Source organism: Notamacropus eugenii, chromosome 6 (assembly GCF_028372415.1).
Source record: "Notamacropus eugenii isolate mMacEug1 chromosome 6, mMacEug1.pri_v2, whole genome shotgun sequence".
Classification (NCBI taxonomy): domain Eukaryota; kingdom Metazoa; phylum Chordata; class Mammalia; order Diprotodontia; family Macropodidae; genus Notamacropus; species Notamacropus eugenii.
The window spans coordinates 157,699,982-157,723,423 of record NC_092877.1 but is presented as its reverse complement, the minus strand read 5'-3'; the positions used below and the strand labels follow the sequence as shown (position 1 = coordinate 157,723,423).

At 37.2% G+C, this 23,442-nt stretch overlaps 1 long non-coding RNA gene across 1 annotated transcript; it reads left to right on the top strand.

Annotated features, from left to right (window-relative positions):
- Positions 1-1,900: 1,900 nt before the first annotated feature.
- LOC140512000 (uncharacterized) lies at positions 1,901-23,442 on the top strand. Its single transcript, XR_011969747.1, has 2 exons — positions 1,901-13,703; positions 16,632-23,442. It is a non-coding gene; the product is annotated as an uncharacterized lncRNA (long non-coding RNA).

Below are 23,442 nucleotides of genomic sequence, written 5' to 3'. Positions count from 1 at the left end.
TTTAGATGTTTGACTGCCAAGAGTCATATTATAAAATGTGGTTTGTCTCATAGGGTCCATGTCTTCTTTATGGTTTAGGATTAGAATTTACTTCTGATAGTCTACAAGCTATGTTACAATGGTATGTGTGGGCTCATCTGATGTTATTTTGCTTTTATTCTAACACTGACACACCAATATACTACATCAATTAAAATCATTAAAATTATTTAATTAATTAAAATTATAAAAAATTCCTAGCTATTCTACAACAATCAAAAGAATTTTTCAGGATTGCAATTTTCTGGACAACTTGTGTTAGGGAAGGATACACAATCTGTATATGTCAGGACAAATGCTTTTCCTTTTCCAGTTAAGTAGGTACTTACTGCAAAAGCAATTTTATTTGATTTAAATTAAATATGGTTGTGGTTTAATGATTTAGTTTAATAATTTATAATTTTTGATATATCATGTTTCAAAGCAAATTAGAATTGGTGCCATTTTGCCCCTACGAGCTCTCTTTCCATCTGATGTGAAACACTACAACCGAAATGAGGAGAACATATTACAGTCCCTTCCAATGACATTGATAAGCTCGCCTTTCAGAGATGACAAGATCACTACAGGGAACTGGGAGTTCTGTTTGATGAATTCAAAACTGATGACCCAAGAAAAAGTTGTCATATTTAAAGAAGCATTCTTTGCTTCTCTATTGCTTCCAGTGAGTGCATATTTCTAGTGGTAACTTTGAAATTTTTGTAAATAATTCATAAGTAAAGGGAGGACATGACTGAATGTAATATTCTCATTGTGGGCGATGAGAATCAAAAAAGGTTTTAACTGGTGGTGTGTAAACTGGGGTCAGATGACCAGACTAAAACAATATTAAGCAGCTTTTTGGAAACATATAAAGAGAGATGAGAACTGAACCCACGAGGATGAATGAAGACATTAAGGAGCAAATACAGAGAGATCGTAGAAGACGCTGACAGAGTCTTTGGTGACAGCCATGTTTGGGGAAAAGCAAATGGATGATAATATGGCAAAGGAGACTGAAAAGGAGTATGCAGATAGGGAGGAGGAGAACCAGGAGAGAGCAGCATCATAGAAACCAAGAGATAAGGGAGTGACTGACTATCAAAGGCTACAGAAAATTTAAAGGGAATGCAGACAGAAAAATAAGTTCTAAATGTCACACCAAAGAGAGATTTGGTAACCTTGGGAAAAACTTTCATTTTTGAGTCATGGGATTGAAGATCATTTTTTTCTTTTTTTTTCTTTTTTATTCTTTTTATTTTATTTTTATTTTTTAAAAATTTATTTATTTAACTTTTAACATTCATTTTCACAAAATTTTGGGTTCCAAATTTTCTCCCCATTTCTCCCCTCCCCCACCCCAAAACACCGAGCATTCTAATTGCCCCTATCACCAATCTGCCCTGTATTCTATCATTCCTCCCTTCCCTTGTCCCCATCTTGTCTTTTGGCCTGTAGGGCCAGATAACTTTCTGTACCCCTTTACCTGTATTTCTTATTTCCTAGTAGCAAGCACAGTACTCGACAGTTGAACTTTGAGTTCCAATTTTTCTTCATCCTTCCCTCCCCACCATTCCTTTTGAAAGGCAAGCAATTCAATATAGGCCATATCAGTGCAGTTTTGCAAATGACTTCCATAATAGTTGTGTTGTGTAAGACTAACTATATTTCCCTCCATCCTATCCTGCCCCCCATTGCTTCTATTCTCTCTTTGGATCCTGTCCCTCCCCAAGAGTGTTGACTTCAAATTGCTCCCTCCTCCCATTGCTCTCCCTTCCATCCTCCCCCCCCTGCTTATCCCCTTATCCCCAACTTTCCTGTATTGTAAGATAGGTTTTCATACCAAAATGAGTGTGCATTTTATTCCTTCCTTTAGTGGAATGTGATGAGAGTAAACTTCATGTTTTTCTCTCACCTCCCCTCTTTTTCCCTCCACTGAAAAGGCTTTTGCTTGCCTCTTTTATGAGAAATAATTTGCCCCATTCCATTTCTCCCTTTCTCCTCCCATTATATTTCTCTCTCACCACTTAATTTCATTTTTTTAAGATATGATCCCATCCTATTCAATTCACTCTGTTCTCTCTCTCTCTCTCTCTCTCTCTCTCTCTCTCTCTCTCTCTCTCTCTCTCTCTCTCTCTCTCTGTATGTGTGTGTGTGTGTGTAAACCTACCAACTACCCAGATACTGAAGAGTTTCAAGAGTTACAAATATTATCTTTCTATGTAGGAATGTAAACTGTTCAACTTTAGTAAGTCCCTTATGCCTTCTCTTTGCTGTTTACTTTTTCATGCTTCTCTTCATTCTTGTGTTTGAAAGTCAAATTTTCTTTTCAGCTCTGGTCTTTTCATTAAGAATGCTTGAAAGTCCTCTATTTCATTGAGAGACCATTTGTTCCCCTGAAGTATTGTATTCAGTTTTGCTGGGTAGGTGATTCTTGATTTTAGTCCTAGTTCCTTTGACTTCTGGAATATCATATTCCATGCCCTTTGATCCCTTAATGTAGAAGCTGCTAGATCTTGTGTTATCCTGATTGTATTTCCACAATACTTGAATTGTTTCTTTCTAGCTACTTGCAATATTTTCTCCTTGACCAGGGAATTCTGAAATTTGGCCACAATGTTCCTAGGAGTTTCTCTTTTTGGATCTCTTTCAGGCAGTGATCAGTGGATTCCTTGAATACTTATTTTGCCCTCTGGTTCTAGGATATCAGGGCAGTTTTCCTTGATAATTTCATGAAAGATGATGTCTAGGCTCTTTTTTTGATCATGGCTTTCAGGTAGTTCCATAATTTTTAAATTGTTTCTCCTGGATCTATTTTCCAGGTCAGTTGTTTTTCCAATAAGATATTTCACATTATCTTCCATTTTTTCATTCTTTAGGTTTTGTGATTTCATGGTTTCTCATAAAGTCATTAGCCTCCATCTGTTCATTCTAATTTTGAAAGAACTATTTTTTTCAGTGAGCTTTTGAACCTCCTTTTCCATTTGGCTAATTCTGCTTTTGAAAGCATTCTTCTCCTCATTGGCTTTTTGAACCTCTTTTGCCAGTTGAGTTAGCCTATTTTTCAAGGTGTTATTTTCTTCAGCATTTTTTTTTTGGGTCTCCTTTAGCAGGGTGTTTACTTGTTTTTCATGCTTTGCTTGCATATCTCTCATTTCTCTTCCCAGTTTCTCCTCCACCTCTCTAACTTGATTTTCAAAATCCTTTTTGAGCTCTTCCATGGCCTGAACCCATTGAATATTTATTTTGGATGTTTGGGATACAGAAGCCTCGACTTTTATGTCTTTCCCTGATAGTAAGCATTGTTCTTCCTCATCAGAAAGGAAGGGAGGAGATATCTGTTCACCAAGAAAGTAACCTTCTATGGTCTTATTTTTTTCCCCCTTGTCTGGGCATTTTCCCAGCCAGTGACTTGACTTCTGGGTGTCCTTTCCACACCCACCTCACCTCCAGATCCGCCCAGCCAGGGTTTGGGGTCTGAGATTCAAATGTTGCTTCCCAGCCTCCCAGGGCTTTCAGCAGGGGCAGGGCTTCTATTCAGTGTGAGATTAAGTTTGGATGGGGGCAGGGCCACCACACTGGGCTCAGTTCCCTCAGGGGGTTTATGCAGAGACCTTCAACAATGAATCTGAGCTCCTGCCTGCTTTGAGAGCCTCTGTCTGCTGCTGCCTCCCAAGGGGGCCTGAGTTATGGGGACACCCCACTCCCATCTCGGCAATCTGAAAAGACCCTCTCACTGACCTTTGCACCTGTGGGTAGAGGGACCTGCACGGCCACTGGAGATTCAGTCCCTAAAGCCTGCTCGGATCTGCTCCTCTCAGTGCTGTGTGGCCAAGGCAGGACTGGGCTCTGCTCCGGGTCTGGGGAACGATGGAACTTTAGGGTCCATTTTCAGGTCTCTCTGGAACAGAAATCTCCTCTGCTCTGTTGTTCTGCAGCTTCTGCTGCTCCCGAATTTGTTGGGAGTTCTTCTTTACAAGTATTTTGTTGACTGTGGGTTCAAAGCTGGCATATGTGTATCTTTCTATTCTGCCATCTTGGTTCCTCCCCTGAAGTTCATTTTTTAAAAAAAAGTAGAGAAGCCAGAAGAAAATGGCTAGGTAAAAGTCACAGCATAGATGACTTATTCTCGGATTTTGAGAGGAAAATCAAGTAGAAATAGAGATTGAAAAGTTGAAGGCTTATAGGATTTAATATTTTAAATGTAGCTAGATGGTTTAGTAGATAGAGTGCAGGTCTTGACGTCAAAAAAATCTGAGTTTAAATCTTTCCTAGACACTAACTAGATGTAGAATACTTAGTCTCTTTCAACCTTGATTTCTTCAGTTGCACAGTTACTCACAGACAAAGACAGCCTTAACCTTAGAGGAAACGGACGTGGTTAAGTGATGAAGTGGTAGGAGACAGTAAGAATCCAGCTTGGACTTTAGATCCATTACTTCTGAACTCAGACCATTTTTTCCTCCCAGCTTCTGGATCTTGACTTTCTTTCTTTCTTTCTTTCTTTCTTTCTTTCTTTCTTTCTTTCTTTCTTTCTTTCTTTCTTTCTTTCTTTCTTTCTTTCTTTCTTTCTTTCCTTCCTTCCTTCCTTCCTTCCTTCCTTCCTTCCTTCCTTCCTTCCTTCCTTCCTCCTTTCCTCCTTCCTTTCTTTCTTTCTTTTTTCTTTTCTTCCTTCCTTCCTTCCTTCCCTCCTTTCTCTCTTTCTGTTTCTTTCTCTAAATGTTCCCTACAGTAAGGATCAGGGTAGGGTCATATGACTTATGTGAATTTCAGCAGGAGGAAAGGTTGCTGAGTGGCAGCAGGAAAAGAATAGTTTTGGAATAGCCATGAGACTCAAGAGGTACATCTTGCACTTCTGGCACAGCACATTGGTTGAATTTATATAAAAATTCCTGAGTTCTAGAGAGGGTGGTCAGAATGCATTGCTACAAAAGAACCAGGTTTTATGAGCTTGAGATGAAAAGAACATGAGATGAAGAGAAGTATGATCAAAGGGATTTTGCTAAAAAAGTGGGGATTCAATTGGATAGAATAGAAAGGCATGTAAAAGTAAGTTAGGAACAGGGAGGAGTAAGAATGGGCTGAATGAGATTGAAAGAGGGGAGATGATAGCAGGGGAATGATGTTTTGTTTTTTTTTAACCCCTATAGGCTATGACTCTGACACAAAGGAATATAGGTAGGAAGATATGGGAGTTTTATAAGCATGGGATAAGGGGAATTATTAATGCCTCTACCTCCAGAAAACTTTGACAATTTAGGCAGCTATCATTCCTATATTTTTTCAAACATCAGGGAGCAGGAGCTCCCTGGTGAGGTGAGGGAAGGAAGGGCAGAAATAAAATTCAAGTATATATTGTCTTCCTAGTGCTCCAAGGGACTCAACTCAACCTCTGTCCCAGTTCCTCTGTTTCATTCCAAGATGGCAGAGGGATGATGCACATCCCAGAAATACTTTCAATATTGAGCATGCACTTGGCTCTCTGTCAGGACAGAAATTGGAAGACTGTGCTGTGATTGGGGTCTTGGAAAGGAAAACCCTGATGTTTCAGGCACTAGTTCTGTACAGCATCCTGGTAGTCATAGGTATTTGTAGGCATTCAAGGTCTGCAGAAGTTGATGAATTTTGTTCAGATGATTTAATGAAGCGAGGTGGAATAGTAACATTCTCTCTATGCAGTGGATCAATTCTGCTCCCTTTTAGACTTTGGCACCCTGTTCTTCCTACTGTGTGTATGTATGCTTTATACTTATATACAAATATATATATATATATATATGTATATAATATACAGCATATGTACGCCTGTGCATGTATATAGACACACAAACTTCCATTAATTCTTGCAGCTTCATCATCTGTTGTGACTTTAGTCGCATACATGCTAGATAAGTGTAAAATCAGGGCAATATTAAAAAATATTAATCTGACTTTTCACACACATGTTCACAAATACACATTATATGCTATACATACTAATGCATACTGTACTATAGCATACTACTATACTCTCTTTTTAAAGGTTTAACAAACTGTGACCATGGGTCAAGTCCAGTTGCCACCTGTTCTTGTATGTCCCATGAGCTAAGGTGTAACTACTTGCACAGTGGATAGAATACTGGACCTGGAGTCAGGAAGATATCTTTCTGAGTTCAAATTTCGCCTCTGAGACTTACTACCTGTGTGACCCTGGGCAAATAACTTAACTTTGCCTCAATTTTCTTATATATAAAAGGAGCTGGAGTAGAAAATGGAAAATTGTTCCAGTATTTTTGCTAGCAAGACACCAAGTGAGGCTACAAACAATTGGACAGAACTGGAATGATCGAGCAACAATGAACCGAGAAAGAATTTCATTTATTTATTTAGTTTTTTTGTTATTCATCTGTTTACCTATTCTTTCATCTATCTGTCTATCTATCTATCTATCTATCTATCTATCTATCTATCTATCTATCTATCTATCTATTTGTCTATCTTTCTATCTACCTGTCTATCATCTTTCTCTCTATTGAATTGTAGCTATTGTAAGTTTATGGTATATATAAAAAGCAGTAGTAGCCCAGATTTGGCCCATGGACCATAGTTTTCCTATGATATACTATAGTATACTGTGCAATAGCTATTATGCTATACCAAACTATACTGTGTTACTGTACTATATTGTACTATACTACAATCTAGAAACTGTGAGATGAAATTTGAGTATGTACTGCTGTGAGAGGGAATTTGGTTGAAATTTGGATAAACTCAGGCCCCAATGCCTATAAATGCACTCTTCTTATAGGAAATTTCTTTCCTCACTGAAATGAGGAAATTCCATCTGAATTCCGTCAGGAAACTTGTTTTCATGATCTTTCCAACACTGATAAATATTTTTCTCTAAGTTGTTGGAAAGGACCCAGACTTTTAAGTCAGTTGCTTGAATCTAATTAAGATTTACCTGCTGTAAGACACGACCTACTATAATACACAAAAATGCTCTTAAGCCAGTATAAGAGGGAAACCCCCAGCACTAATATTTTAAGAGCTTTTCTCATAGTCTCTGACAGAAAAGTATTGTCCTTTAAGAGACTTGCATGATGCATGTGCACACTCTCTACCACCCTCCTTTGCTACTTTATTTGGACAGATTTTAGAATTCTGTTATAAGTTGAAACTCTTCCAGAAATTGTTGAAGCATAAAAAAAGTTCATGCAACATTATTCATGATGTGAATTTTCCAGAATTAGTGAGGAAATGTGAGGCTTGTAGTTCTGATCTGGCTGGGAAAAAATACTCTGACACAATGGGTGGGACTCTTTCCAGCAGGCCATTTCCTAATAAAAACAGTTATTATTATGCCATTAGCATATGATAAATAGATTTGCCAATAACAATATGTGACTTCAAGTATATAAGGAAAAGGAAGAAAGGATATCTCTGGTTATATCCCTCCCTTCTAAGGAAATGTTCTCTGTATTGGTCTCCCAGCAAGTGCCCAAAATAGTCTTGACAATTATAGTGCACAGGGTTACCTTTTCCTTTGAGAATTCAGTTGGGCTGCTTACCACATAAAGAAAGGCATTTAGAACTTAAGCTTTGAAAGTAAAGTACAGGCAGCCTTTACCTCCTTCTCTTTTGTGTGCCAGTATAGAATTGGCATTCTCAGGAAGTTTGAATACACACTGAATTGTGAATAAAAGGAGAGGGGAGAAGCCTGTAGAAGTATTCCATATTAAGACTGCTCCCCCCCCCCCAAAAAAACCCACTATATTTTAATAGTTTGAGATTCTCTGGACAAAAATGCATTAATATTCCCCATGGAGAGAAAAATTCATTCATTCGTATTTTGATACCGTCAAAATGTATTTGAAATATCCCACTCTATCCAGTGCTTAAGTAGTCAATTCAGTTAAAAATGTACACACACACACAAACGTAAACTAGTACGTATGCAACTGTGTGACTCTATGATGGATTGGCAGTTTTAAAGCAGTCTAACAACTTTTGTCACGTTAGTAATAACGTATTTTGATGATAATACTCAAATAGTTCTAGGTTCATCTCAACTTGGGAGTTCCTTCCATGTCAACAATCCATATTTTTTAAATTGAAAATGTTCTTTACTACTCTTCATAATGGTAGTCTTAGTATCAAAACTTTTCAGTCATTCTCTCAGTGGTTTTGGATTCAACATATAGATAGTTAGCAAGAATGTAAAGGTTAAAAAAAGTCTGGGATGACTGCTTACAGAAAGCCAACATATATAACACTGGGGATGTTAGGAGAGCAGGATGGCAGGACAGTGATTAATTCCAAAAAGTATTTAGTAGTAAGGACCAGGTGCGGTCAATTTTTCAAAGTGCCCATTTTCACCTGTCATGCCTACCACCATCCACTGTATGTCACTCTGGCAGTAACCATCAAGATTATTCTGTTTCTCACATGGCTAGGTACTTTCCTTATTTCTCACCTTTTGAGGGGACTTCATTTTTTTTATCACTGATTTAGGGTTGACATGTGGACGATCTAATCAGACCATGCCTCCTTATTCCAAAACCATGCTCCAGGATAACTCCTCCCCTTGGATGTTGTTTCTACTGCATTTTGTAATCACACAGTGCAGCCTCCATACATAGTTAAAATAAGTGTTTAATCAAAAGAACAGTAAGGTAACAAAGCAGAAAAATCAATTAGTCAGCATCAAATTGTGCATTAATTCACATGGTCACAAGTTTTGATCTCCCAGATGAAGTAATTGTTCTATCAACTCTGCCCATAAGTTGACTGAAGGGTGTGAATATAGATGAGTCTGAGGAGATCCCTATTTTAGTTCATTTCTGGAACAGATTTAGCATTTGCATACTCTGAGAATAACATTGTGTCATTGAATGGACCTTGTTCCCAGTAGGGCTCCCAATTCAAAATTTGCTTCTGGAGCCATAGCTCCTGAAAGCTGTCTCTTGGCTCATCTGCCTACATTCACCCCCTGTGCCTGGAACTGACTTATGGCCAAAACAATATGCAATCTCACTTTTAAACAATGAAGGGAGCTAAGCATGTAGGGGACATGAGCAGGCAGGTTCCATTTTGATTGCCATTTTTATCTCACCTTCCTATTCACCTTCCAAGATCCTCTGAGTTTCTCTCCGACTTTCTGCTCAATGCCTACCTCTGATAAAAAGCCATGTAAGTGCAAATGGCAGCAACACATCACACGAAGAGTTTCCAGGTTCCCCACATCCCCTGCTTCCACTTGCATTTAGGCTTCTCTCCACCTATCATGAGGTTGCCATTTGACCTAGTCTGCCCTTTTGGAAGTGAAGTATAGAGGAATTAAGATGATTTAGAAATCACGTTCCTGTATTAAGTCAGTGTTGTATAGGAAAGAGAAAATCAGAATTAGTATAGTGTTAGGTTGTATTGGCACTTGCAGTTTCATTGCCTTCTGAATTGTGGGGCTGGGGCTGGGGCTGGGCCTTGGGCTGGTTGTGTCAGCTAGCACACTACTGCCAAGAAATAATCCTATATCTGACTGACTCTCTGTGAGAAAGAAATAATCAAAATTTCCAACATTGAACTGATACTCGTTTTCTTGATGCCACTCAATATGTACCTGGCTCCTTCTATCAGCCTTCCACGGGCCAAGACTCACCAAGAACTGGCCTTGCAGGCCCCCCAAGGCCTGGACTAGGGTTTCTTAACTTGAGGCCTGTGAACTTTATTTCAAAACATATTTTGATAACTGTATTTCAATGTAACATGTTTCATTGGCAATCCAAAGTATCTTATCATATGTATTTAAAAACAATAAAAATGTTCATTGACTTCACCATCAAAGGAGAAATTTTATTACATAAAAATTTAGGAACCTGTGAATACAGAGTCTTCTTCAACTGTGGAGTAGGAAAAGACTCCATTAAGAAATTTCTCCTGTAAGGAGGGCTCACAAATATTAGGTTGATCAGCTGAAGTCAGAGTGTGCAGGAGAATGCTAAGACAAGACGCTGGAGGCAGGAAAGGGATCCCAGATCTGCAAAATGAATCTTTGCAATGGTCAGTGTTCAAGAAGCAATCAAATAATGTGGTCTGACCACGAGGCATAAAGGCCCAACACCTACACATCAGAGAGAGGATTGGGAATCTCAATTTGTAGCACTCAGCTTCCTGCAGGTGTATGTCTCTGTTTATGTCCAAATGCCCAGGGCCAGTCCTACATTCCAGCCTTCCCCAAATTGGTTGCAGCTGCAGAGGCTCCTATTGCCAGTGGGAGCATTATACTTAAAAGCAACAGTCACCTCTAAGTGTTGAAGTGATGGTGGGTAGTTGTGAATCCAGCTTTATATCCATTGCTTCTGAACTCATACCATGGGTTTTTTTCTTATTCTTTTTTCTTCCCCTCCACTCCACCACTAGCTCTTTGGATCTAGCAAATTCTGGTTTTCTGCCTTTGATTTTTGGTCTGATTTAGAAGGAACCAAAATGGCCTCTATTCCAAAGGCCTCTCTATACAAGCAAGTCCAAGGACTACCAAAATGAGAGGGCATGGTGACTCTTTGTTAACCACACACTAATCCAGTGCACAGCTTCTCCTTTGTAGGAGCCTCAGACACAATAGTTTGTGGGTGAACAAGGAAATGAAAGCACTTTGTCGAGTTTAAAAGAGGAAAAATCATGACTTCAATTAACTTGGAGGACAGGGAGTCTTAACTTTCTTGTGTTATGGAGCCCTCTGATAATGTGGTGACTATGACCCCTTCTTAGAATAATGTTTTTAGATGCATAAACTGATTATAATGAAATACAATTATCAAAATTCTAAGAAAAAAATAGTTAGAAATCCCAGGTTAGGAACCCCCGGGATAGGATAATGGAATGGGATTTATGGAAAAGGGAACAAACCACCATCAGAGAGCTTATTCTTTTAACTAATTATTCTTATCATGTATTAAATATAGCTGTTTCTAAGCTACTGAAGGCTTGAAAGCATTGAAAGCTCATCTTGAAATTATAGCACCCTGGGATGAAGTTTTAAGATAGTGATGTGGTATAATCAATGGTATATCAGTTTCTGAGTCAGGAAGACCTGAATTTGAATCCTGCATCAGAGGTTTATTAGCTATGTGATCCTGGGAAAGTCTCTCAAACTTTCTGGTCCTCAATGTCTGCATTTATAAAATGTGAATAATAATCGTACCTCTATCCCATTGTTATTGTGAGGATCAAATGAGATAACATTTATACAGAATTTTTATGTTATTACCGTCATTGAATAATGGATTTAGATCAGGAAGGGTCCTCAGAGTCACCATCTACTCCAACTCCTTTGTTTTAGAGATTAGGAAACTGAGGCTGAAGAAGTCAAAGTGATTTGCCCAAGATCATCCAGGTAGAAAGTAGAACAATCAGGATTGGAGTTCAGGTTTTGTGACTTCCAGACTTTCCTAATAGAGAAAATTCAGTTTAAAGTTAAGATTACCTGAATTGGAATCCTGCCTCAGAAACTTATGACTTTCAGACTTTTTGACTTCCTTCTCAGTGGTCTCACGACTGTGTCACCTGGCCACCTAGTACTATTGTTATCTTCATCATGCCTGTTATGTTTTTGGAACTGTTCATTATTGAGGATGTATTATAAACACAAATGATGGAGTTACTTGCAGAGATAATCCATTTAATCTTTTTCTAATGATTCAAGTGACATGTTGAGGATCTTGAACATCCTCTTCTGCTTTAACTTCTCCCAGCTATGGTGTTGAAATAAATTACTATTGTAAATATCGATAATATACTATTTTCTGGTCTCACAGTATCAGCAAATACATCACATTTATACTTGTGAGCATAAAATAGAAATAGGATGTGGCAATCTATCTTCATTTTGGCTGTTATTGTTTGTATCACTGGATGATTTACCATTCTTGATGGTACTATCATCTTTATAAACCTTCTCATGTTTTGGGTCTTGTCCATTTTCCCCCAACAAGCTCTACATCCCATTATTTCTCCCAGCACCCATTTGCCTTGCTTCTTCTCTAGAGCCTCCATATCTGGATTTGTCTTGGTTAGATGCCTTTTGACTAGAGACTTTGGGTTTCCTAGAGGATTGGCTGCTCCTTCTCCATGACCTTAGAGGTAGAAAACCAATCAGACCTCCTTTTAAAATCCCTAAGTTGCCCAAGTTGCCTGAATTGACCTGCTTCATAGAATAAAATTTGACTTATGAACTCCAGTAAGAATTTGATGGAATCATTTACCAAGAACAGGGAATAGCCTCTTGTTGTGCTGTTGTGGACATCATCTTTCTGCCATATCTTGGAGACCCTTGTGATAGAATATCTCTGGTGAAATTTGTGGTTGTAACCTTTCCCTGATTTATTGGTCTCAGTCTCAGATCTAGTATATGTTTGATTATCATTGGGCTGACTTCAATTACTAGGATAGATGTTGGTCTACTGTCCCCTTACTGACTCTCTCTGCACTTTCTTGTGTCTCTATTTAAAGTTCTTCTCTTAAACTGACCAAATAAAAGGATTCATTGTTTACAGCATTGACCAGACGACCTAATTCCTCTGTAAAATCCCAGTAGTAGACTCCAACTGAAGACCACTTAACTGATAAATTGCTCAATAAACTAAACAGAGAGGTCTAAAAATTATTTAATTTTTTATGGAACTGGAATTTTCTAATCAGAGTAGAGATGTGTCCTTACTATCACAGTAAACACTTAATCTATGAAAATTCTTAGAAGAATTTGCTTCAATTAAATCAGACTTGAAGTGTTCTTTTGCTGTATTTCAGTTTTTCAAGGTTATGACAGAATAACAGGAAAATAGTTCTTGATATCTGTATGACTGAGAAGTGCTGCCATAGTAGAGCACATGCAAGATGAAAGACAAAGGAACTTTGCTCCTGTGACACTAAGCTTAATGATCATAAATGAGCATCCCATGGCTTGCTGATGAATAAGATTCTTAAGACTATCCTAGCACAGGCTTGGTCAGAGAAGTAGCAAATTAGGAATTTTTCCATTTATTTCTGAGAACAGAACTTAAGCAACATCTTACTTTGCCATATGAAACTGTGGCAGGTCACTCATTGAGACTCATTTGCTTCATTTTTACAATGGGCACAGTAATATTTTAAATTCTACCCTTCAGGTCTATAGTAGGAAAACCATATTTTATGCTATAAAGAACTCAATCCAGGTGGGCCACTATTTTAAGTTAAGAAAAATTAGGGCCATTTGTTTTAGTCTTTTCATGCTACAAATCCATGTCATGGACATGCCCAAGATCATTTTCAGAAGAACTTGCTTTTTACATTTCTCTTTATTTCTGAGTATAGCAATCCTTTCATCCATTGGCTCTCACTCAGTTGATATTGAGTATCTGGGTCAGGATCTTTCATTCCATTCCCAATAAAATATAAACTCCTTGAAGGCAGGTTGGATAGCTAGCTGGTGCAGTAGGTAAAGTGTTGGGCCTGAAGTGAGGAAGACTGAGTTCAAATCTGGCCTCAGACACTTTCTAGCTACATGACTCTGGGCAAGTAACTTCAACCTGTTTGTCTCATTTTCCTCATCTGTAAAATGAGCTGGAGAAGGAAATGGCAAACCACTTCAATATTTTGCCAAGAAAATTGCAAATGGGATCACAAAGAATTGGACATGACTGAAATGACTGAGCAACAAAAAAATGAAGGTAAGGGTATGTATGTGTGTGTGCGTCTGTGTGTCTGTGTGTGTGCAGCAACTAGCAAAGTGCCTTGTATATAATAGGTGCTTAGTTAACACCTTTTTTATTGGACTAGGGAAGGCTTGAGTTCAAATCATGCTGCATATACTTAGTAACTGTGTAAATCTGGTTAATTCCTTAACCTTTCTCAGCCTCAGTTTCCTCATTAATAAAACACAAGTATTTACTTAAGAGTTGCTGTGAGGATGTGATGAAATAACATGTCTAAAATGTTTTACAAACTTCAAGGCATTATATAAATTATACATATTATTATTAACTATTATCTTTGGATTTGATTGACTCTGTATATTTAATACCTAAAAAACCTTTGATATTATAATGACATTCATAAACATGAGCAAAAATTTCACAAATGCTATGGCAAATATGGAAAACAATAAGTAAATCAATGAATTTCTTTTACTCTAGTAGTGTGAGCTTTCGAGTATAAAACCCTTAATAAACATTGCTGTGGCACACATATTTCAGACATATGGGAGATCATTTCTGCCTTTCTGATGACAGCATGCATTTTATCTGTTGCTTTTTCTGCACGGTTGGATCCATTCTGACTTGCTGACTCCCAGGGCCTCTTTATTCCTAAGGAGACAATATTTTAAAATGCTGCGGGACTGGGTTGGAGTCTCAGTTGATATAATAGTGAGAATCAACTTAGCTTGACATTCCCAGAAGTACAGTCTCATTCTTTACTATTTGCACACATCAGCAAAGTCTATGGAGATTGGTGCCTTTGCTGGAATCACAGAATCAAAGGCTTTAGAGTTGAAAAGAAAATTAGAGATTATCTAGTTCAACCCCTTATTTTATACATGAGTAAACTGAGGCAAAGAATGCTTAAGTGAAACTAGGCAGTAAAAGTCATTCAAGTAGGTATAACTAATAGCTAAGATTTGAGACCTGGTCAGTTAACCCAAATTCAAGGCCTATAACATCTGACTCCCTTCTCTTCAGAGTTATCTTAGAGATTGTCTGGAGTAATCTATGCCTACTTAAAGGTGTGCTGTGGCAGAAAATACCCTTTACCAAGAAATTCAGGCCATGGGTTTGATCCCTGACTCTGATCTTGTTAGACATATGGCCTTGAACAAATCACTCCACTTTGCTGAGATTTGATTTCCTCATCTGTGAAATGAGAATAACTATTTCACTACATATTTCTCAGAGGTTTCTAAAACTAATGTGAAAGAATTATTATTGCTATTTATTCAAAACAGCAAAGCAGCAATGGATGAAGAATGCTAATTGAATGTTGTTGGAGGGATTATAAGCAGGGTTGGTTCCTCATCACATTTATCTTAGATGCTATAAAAGAACAAGAAGCCAGTTCCAGAACTGAAAAGAATGAGGAAAACCCATAGGCTTGTCTTTAGAAAGCCATGTAGTCATTTAAATGACCCAAAGATTCCCCCTTAAACCAAAGCTCACCTTTCAAACACCACTTTTAAAGGAATCATAGTGCATGATTCCAAGTCATGGAATGTTAAATTATTTTTTGTCTGAAATGAGTTTATTCCATATTCTGGTCATATACCAAGTTTCTGGAAAACCTATGAGATTAAATTTACATATTAGTGTTAACAATTAAGTTCACTTTGTTATGTATATTTTATAGGTATCTGCTTAGTGATATCTAAAGATATGTTTAACTCAATTCTATCTCTGTTGTTTTCTGCTAAATGTTATAGGCATCCTTGTATATGCCATGCTCCTGCTGTTTTCTGTGATCTCAAGATAAGGTTTTATTTGCTTGTTTGGCTATTCCCCAATTGATGGGCATCCCCTTGATTTCCAATTCTCAGTCACTGTAGCAGTAAGCACCTGGCATACCCAAGATGGCCTGTTGCACAAGTTCTTAGATTTGCTTTTCTAAAAGGAAAGCAACTTTTGGGTAGGTCAGCAGTCTTCTTTAATTACATTTACCAACAGAAAATCCAAGCAGAGAAATAAAGACCAAAAGACATGGCTTCCAAGTGTCTGATGATAAGCAATACATACATCACAGATCAATAGACAGATCCACCCCAAATTTTCACACAGACTATCTGTGGTAGAGCATGCTGAACTCCTATTGGTCTAATCAGCCACACTTGTGGATACATTGAAACTTGGCTTTATCATGGCGGTGTCATTTTGGTCCTCTTTGAGAATAAAGGACAAGAACCAACCAACATAATTACCAGAGAGAGAAGCACCAACAACTGAGGGGAAGAGGGGGCTCCTTAGAGGCTACCCAGAGGCTTGTGTGGTCAAACAAACAATTCCAATGAATAAGCCCCAAAGCAAAACCTCACCTCAGAGTATTTAGATACTTTTCAGAGCAGGAGGGCAGAACCCTCTGACTCAGTGCCTTAATAGGAATTAACAAAAGATACTAAGGCCTATTAATGGGTGGGGAAGATTTTGCACTCTTCCCCTCCACTCACCATTAATTTTACATTAACATTCCAGCCACCAGTAAAAGAACTGCTATAAATATTTTTGTACAAGTTGGTCTTTTTTTTATCTCTTTGAGACATAGACTTAGTAGTGGAATTGCTGGAACAGAAAGAATACTAAAAAATTCTTAAAGATCTAGAGTTGAAGTCACCTAAAGGACAATGAGGAGCCACATGGTCATAAGAGCACAGATTCAGACCCATCAGAGACCTTGGAAGTCATTTTGGCCAACTCCAGGTGTGTGCTATAGCTAGCTCAAATCAACAGATGTTAAATTTTCAATATGTACATTTGCACCTCAAACTGGCAAATGCAATAAATAAAGTCTTGACTTCTTATTTGATTAGTTGTATAGGCTTAAAATCTGATGCAGAAAATGTTAATGGAGATTGAAGTATTTTGAATGTGTCTGTGGTTTCTTTTTTCTTCTTCTAGAAAGCTGGTTGTTAAACATTTACCAGCACACTACTAGGAACTCCTTCAGATGAAAAAGTGAGACTTGGAAGAATGAAGTGACTTCCTTATGGTCACTTATAAAAGTTACAGAGTGAGGATTGAACCAAAAGCTCCAAACTCAGCATTCTTTTCACTGTACAACTCTGCCTTCCACTTGAGCATAAACAAGCTATAATATATTATTAATGAGAATTTGAAAGGAAGAAATACCATTATGGGAATATGTGATTGGAAAAGAAAACAATCCAGTGATGTGCCATGAGTGAGAGATAGCTGATGCTCATCTGGCATGCTCCAATGGTATCCATGCACTGTTGAGTTCTAGTAGGAAGGCCCCTAGCATGCTGGGTTCATTTCTTGTGGGAGATTTTCCAAAGGGCATGAATGGGTTCTGATGAGAAGCACGGAAAGAAGTATCTACATTAATGAAATCATAGATTCATTGAAATATCTAGTCATTGTGATTAGTAGGTAGGGCAAGTTGAAAAGTTGGATCCATGTAACTTTGTTCCCTCCTGCTTAACATGTGGAATACCAGGTTTTCCCTTATCTGAAAAACCTGGGCCATTAGGGTAACTTGTCTGATTCCACTTCATCTTATAAGATAGTATGGCACCCTTCCATCAGAGTCTGAACTTGCTCTGCCCTCCCCTCCACTGCCCTCTCTTAAAACTCCTAGAAACATTGTAACTACAGACACACCACCACCAGGGTTCTAGAGATAGTCTGTATCTGCTACCAAAGTGAGAACAACAGTGATTCTTCTGAACTTCTGGAATGCTGACATTAAGGAGGTGATTTAACTGTGACAGGCACAAGGCAAAGTTGAGAAGCTGAGGAATTTTAATTTTTTGGAAAGAGGATATAAATGAAGTATTCTGGGACAGCTTATTCCTCCAGAAAATCCTTGAAATGACAAGGGGAGGAATTACAAAAATATGGGAAAACCAGGAGTCGAAAGAGTCTTGTAAAAGATGACACATTATTTACAGATATTGAGTTCTGAGTGTACAAAATAATTGCTTTTTTCAAGGCAATACTCTTTTTCTATTAAAGTAAAAGTGACTTTTTAAAAACTATCCAGTCACATCCTATCATAGCCTAAATCCCCTCCTCCATAGAACCTACCTTCTTTGTAACTAAGAAAAACAATTAAGCAGTTCAACAAAAAGTAATCAACAATTCAGTCCACCAGCACTTATTAAGTGCTTGTTGTGTGCCACATTCAACAAATGCTAGAGACTGGAAGCTGAGCCAGGATGCTGGAGTACAGGGAGCTTATGGTTGCTCACAGACCAGTGTGCAGGCCAAGAGAGGAGTAAACTTCTCTCCTTAGAGAGGAACTAAAAACTTAGAGGTGCCTAAAGGTATCTCTGAAAATAGCTGAACAAAACCCCTGAAACTTGGAGTAGTACACCTTCCACTTACCAAAGAGTTCAAAATGAAGCAATTGACTGGGAAAATGACCAAAAAGGGAAAAAGTAAGACTATAGAAAGCTATATTCTTGACGAAAAAGTATTTTCTTACAACGAGGAAGGTCAAGGCATACAACCAAAGGAAGATCAAAGCATATCACCAGAGGAAGACAGCAAGGTCAAGGTTCCTATATCCAAAGCCTCCAAGAATTATCTGAAATGTCTCAGGCCATGGAAGAGCTCAAATAGAATTTTGAAAATCAAGTAAGAAAAGTAGAGGAAAGACTGGGAAGAGAAATGAGTGTGATACAAGTAAATCTGAAAATCAAGTCAATAGCTTGCTAAAGGACACCCAAAAGATGCTTAAGAAAATAACACCTTTAAAAACAGACTAACCCAAATGGCAAAAGAAGTTCAAAAAGCCAAAGAGGAGAAGAATGCCTTGAAAGCAAAATTGGCCAAATGAAAAAGGAGATCCAAATGCTCACAGAAGAAAATAATTCATTCAAAATTAGAATGGAAGAAATGGAAGCTAATGACTTTATGAGAAATCAAGAAATTATAAAACAAAACCAAAAGAATGAAAAAAAATAGGAGACAATGGGATCCCAAAAGGAAAGCTCCTAGGTATATTGTAGCCAAATATACAGTTCCCAGGTCAAGGAGAAAGTACTCTAAGCAATCTGAAAGAAGCAATTCAAGTATTGTGGAAACACAATCAGGATAGCACAGGATTTAGCAGCTTCTACATTAAGGGATTAGAGGGCTTGGAATATGATATTCCAGAGGTAAAAGTAGGTAGTATTAAAATCAAGAATCACCTACCCAGCAAAACAGAGTATAGTACTTCAGGGAAAAAAATGGAGTTTCAATGGAGAGGGAGGAAGAGAGAGAATGTAGAACTCAAAGCTTTCAACATGAATGTTAAAGATAGTTTTTACTTGCAACTTGGAAATAAATTTTATAAGTAATGGGGTGTAGAAATCTATCTTATCCTACAGGAAAATAAAGGGGAGGGTGATTGGAGAAGGGAGGTGATAGAAGTGAGGACTGGTTGTACAAATGGGTGATTGGGGTGCATGCTGTCCTGGAGTGGGGGGATGGGAAAGATGGGGAGAAAATTTGGAATTCAAAATCTTGTGTAAGTGAATATTGAAAACTGAAAAATAAATTATATTAAAAAAACATTCTACTAAATGGGACATGGGGACAAAAACACACAAGCTGGACACCACTGGGGACACTTAGCGAACAGAAAGTAATTCAAGTTGAGTGGAGGATAGAGTGCGTGAATGAGATTAATAGGAAATAAGGTCAGAAATTTACTTAGAGGTCATAGAATACAGATCCTGAAGTGCAAGCATGTTGGTCTTGGGAGTTTATATCAAACCCTATTCTTAACGTGTTTGTTAGTGGTATAAAAATGTTCAGTACTGTCTATCCTAAGCATTTGAAAAGAATTATTTTGAAAGATGGAGATTATGAAAAGACTCTAGGGGATAGGTATGAAACATGACTTAGTTGAACTACAAGAAAAATTATTTATTGTTCCTAGGGGTGCATATGATTTCCATTCTATCAAGGAACTGGGAGCAAAAAGACCTGTTTGAAGTACAATGCACGAGTCCAGATTCTGAGCATTACTACCAGAGTAATCCTAACAATAATAGCATTTAAAAGATCTGTTATGCTTTAGGTGTGGATACTACTTACATTGCTGCCTATTCTGAAAATAAAAGCCAAACTTCTAATGTCAGTATGACTAAAATATTCACTACACTGTGACCAATCTGGTGATGAGTCTTTCTCAATTTGGAAAGGCTGGTCTTTGGATAACTGTCACACCAGGCCTATCAGAATAGCCACTCTGGTTTAGCGTAGAATCTATTACAGCTTTGCTGGGTCAATGCTGGATACAAACATGCTAGATGCATTATTCCAAACTGAAGAGAACAGGCAAAATGGGTCAAGGAGAGGAGCTACTAGGAAGCTGAATCCTTATGAATTCCAGGAAAAGGTCATGAGATAGGAAAGCCATGTCAAGTTGATCATATTACTATATCATAAATAGCCAAGCAAACAACCAACATGCTAGCAGCAGGAAGGCTGGCAATCAGGAAATAATGGACACTCCATCTCTTTGTTCTCAAGTAATCTGGATTTTTGCCCAAACCATCAATTCATTTTGTAATGAATAGACTTGCCCTAACACTACAAATTAATGCCAAATTTATTTAAATGGGAACCTTCCATATCAATTGAATAAGTGTAAAAAATGACTTCACTTTGTGCAATGTAGACAGATATTTTCTCTGCCAAAATTAAGTTACATGAGTAGTAATTCTAAGACATTATAAATGGTTGTAGATGTTCTATTTCCTGCCAGTTAGACTGTACCAAATCACAGTGGCAGAAGATTAAACAAATGAAATACCAGGATTTTCTTTCTGGTTCATTTCGCTTTTATATTTTTAAAATAAAATATTTTTTTTCAAAGAATAAATCTATTTTCTCTCCCTCCTAAAACTTTCCTCTTCTCCCTGGGGAAACGGAGAGAAAGAATATCAAAACCCTTCTAATATGCATAGTGAGGCAAAACAAATTCTTGTGTTAGTCTTTTCCTCAAAATGTATGTCTCAATCTCTGTCCCAAATACATCATATCTCCATCAGGAACTGGAGAACGTACTTCATCATCAGTTCTCTGGAATCATAATCAAGATGCTTAAGTTTATGATTCAGAGTTCTTAAGCTTCAAAAATGTTGTCTTTACAACGGTATATGGCATGAGTTGAGTAGAAACTCGCCCTACTTTGTCTTAGTCTTCCCAGGTGTCTCTGAAACCATCTCTCATTATTTGTTACAGCACAATAATATTACAATACATGTTCATATACGAATTTGTTCAACCATTCTCTGTATCCTCTTGGTATTCTAGCTTTCAATTATTGACAATTATTGCACATATGTGTGTTATGTGGCAGTGCTGGTTGTACACTACCAACCATTAGGGTTTTTTTTTTAATTTGTTTTTTGTCAGTTATCTAAGCAGGTAACAGTTGTTTTCAGTACTGTCATTTTAAAGGATTTTTGGTGGGAATGAAAAGGAAGAGGTTGGGGGCTTATGTGTCTAAGGTCTGCAACTTCATCAGCTTAGAGAGTTACTGGTGTTGAAACTCCTCTAATACAGAGGGGCAGCTCGTCTTTAATTTAGGTTTACACATTTGCCTGGGGGCACTGAGAGATTGAGGGACTTTTCCATGACTACATAGCTGGCATAGTGGAGCAGGACTGAAACCCAGACCTTCCTGATTTCAAGACCAGGTCACTATCCACCATGTTACATTTGTTTATAATTTTAAATTATCAGGCCTATGAAAAGATATATGTATACAGAGATAAAAGCAACTTACATATGTACAAAAGATAAAAATTTTGAAACACACATTCATTCTCATTTTATCCTTATAGTACTACTACAGGATGCTAGTCATAAGTCGGTAATTATGATTTCTATTTTTCCATCAGGAAATTGAAGTTTATGGAGGTTTAGTGACTTGTGTGTACTCACAAGCTAATAAGTGGGCTGTTGAATGGTTTCTAAGAGAATTCAAACAGTTCCAAAAAAATTCTGGAAGTTATCCTGATGCTTTTCTATTTTTTTATGGATAGAAGAGACCTAAAAGTTTCAATTATGTTCAGTCTCTGGGCAAATGTTTCTAGGAAAAAGAAGCCATTTTGAAAAAGGGCCCTGCATGTCATTGAATGACATTGATGTCATTGGTTGTTCGAAAAGATGGGAGAATTGTTGAACCAAATCAGAATTGATGAAAACTCTGATCTGGCTGTGCTGTGAAGATTATAGAGTTACTGTAAGACTGACGTCTAAGAGAAGAGTTGAAGACTGGCAAATTATTATTGAAGTGGGGAAATAAGTCACTCAGGGGGAGCAGGCAAGACAAGACACACCATAGCTGCCTTTCAACAAGTCCCTCAACACCACTCATGCTACTGGGGTTTTTTTTTGATCTGTGTTGTAAGGGTTTCTTTATTTATTTTTTTCTCTTTGAATTTGTATGGGTTTTGAATGACTTTTGAGGTAAAATAAAATGGAAATGATACTTATCTACTGGTGAATTATAATTGTTGCTTGGATAGCAGGTCTAGTATACTACTTTTTTCCTCTGTTCTTTGCATGCATTTTTAATATACTTGTTCTATGTTACATGTTTGGTTAATTTGATTCTTTCAGGGGAACTGAATAGTCCAGGAGAGACCTAGAAAACAATCAATTCATGTTTTCCCAATGATGGGTGATAGATAGGAAAAGAAATCAAAGAACATTGCCATTAAGAATAGCATTCAGTATGAAAGAGCTGTGCACATGAGTCCAGGTCTGCAGTTCTGAATTATAATCAAGAGATTAAACATGAAATACCTTATAAACTGTTATTGTTTCACAGAATATTGTATTTGTGCAGTTATTTTAGGCCAGTAGTCTTTGAACTTGAAATCATTTAAGTGTTGAGGTAAAAATTTTTATGTCATGTAACCCAATGGATAAATATTCATTTATTTATGTTATTGACATGTAATACTGCACTAATACTATCACCATTTTAAAACATATATAAAAATTTTAAAAAAATTAAATATTTTTTAACACATTAATAGTGCAAAAATGTTTGAAGTCCTCATTTCCGAGGTTGGTGTGATTGAGTACATTTTTTTATAATCTTAGCTTAATATTTTCTGATACAATAATTACAAGGTATGGTTCTAAGTTCTATTTATTTTAATACTTATCATGGATTTAACAAAAAGGCAACAAACAAACGTACGTAGATCCAAATAGAAATGCATTATTTGACATATTTGCTAGACACTGATATTCATTTTCACTCCCATTCCCTGATTATACAAAGGTTTTTGTTGAATATTGCTAGTAAATTTTGACCTTCTCTGATATCAGCTATTTTTACAAATTAAATGAAAGATGTTTCATTAAAAAAAAGAGTTAAAAACCTATTGAAACTTGTAATTGGGAAGACTTTTACACAGATTAGATAACCTTGTTTGCAAAATTTAAAATTTTGATTATGAGAATTTTTATAGGTAACACATCATTTTTAGTGACAAAAGATCAATTTTTAAATTTCTTGCTAATCATGATAGTTTTATAGTATCATGTACTTATCTTACAAGGCATAATAGACATGGCTGAGGTCCATCCATGATAGGGGATGCAAATTCATATTTCAAATAATTGTAATGATTGTTATTTTTAGCCTACTTATTGTCAAATTTAATTGTTTTCATTTTGTAGCTGATGAAAGACTCATTCTAGAAATAAAAATGTTAACCTTTGTTGTTTC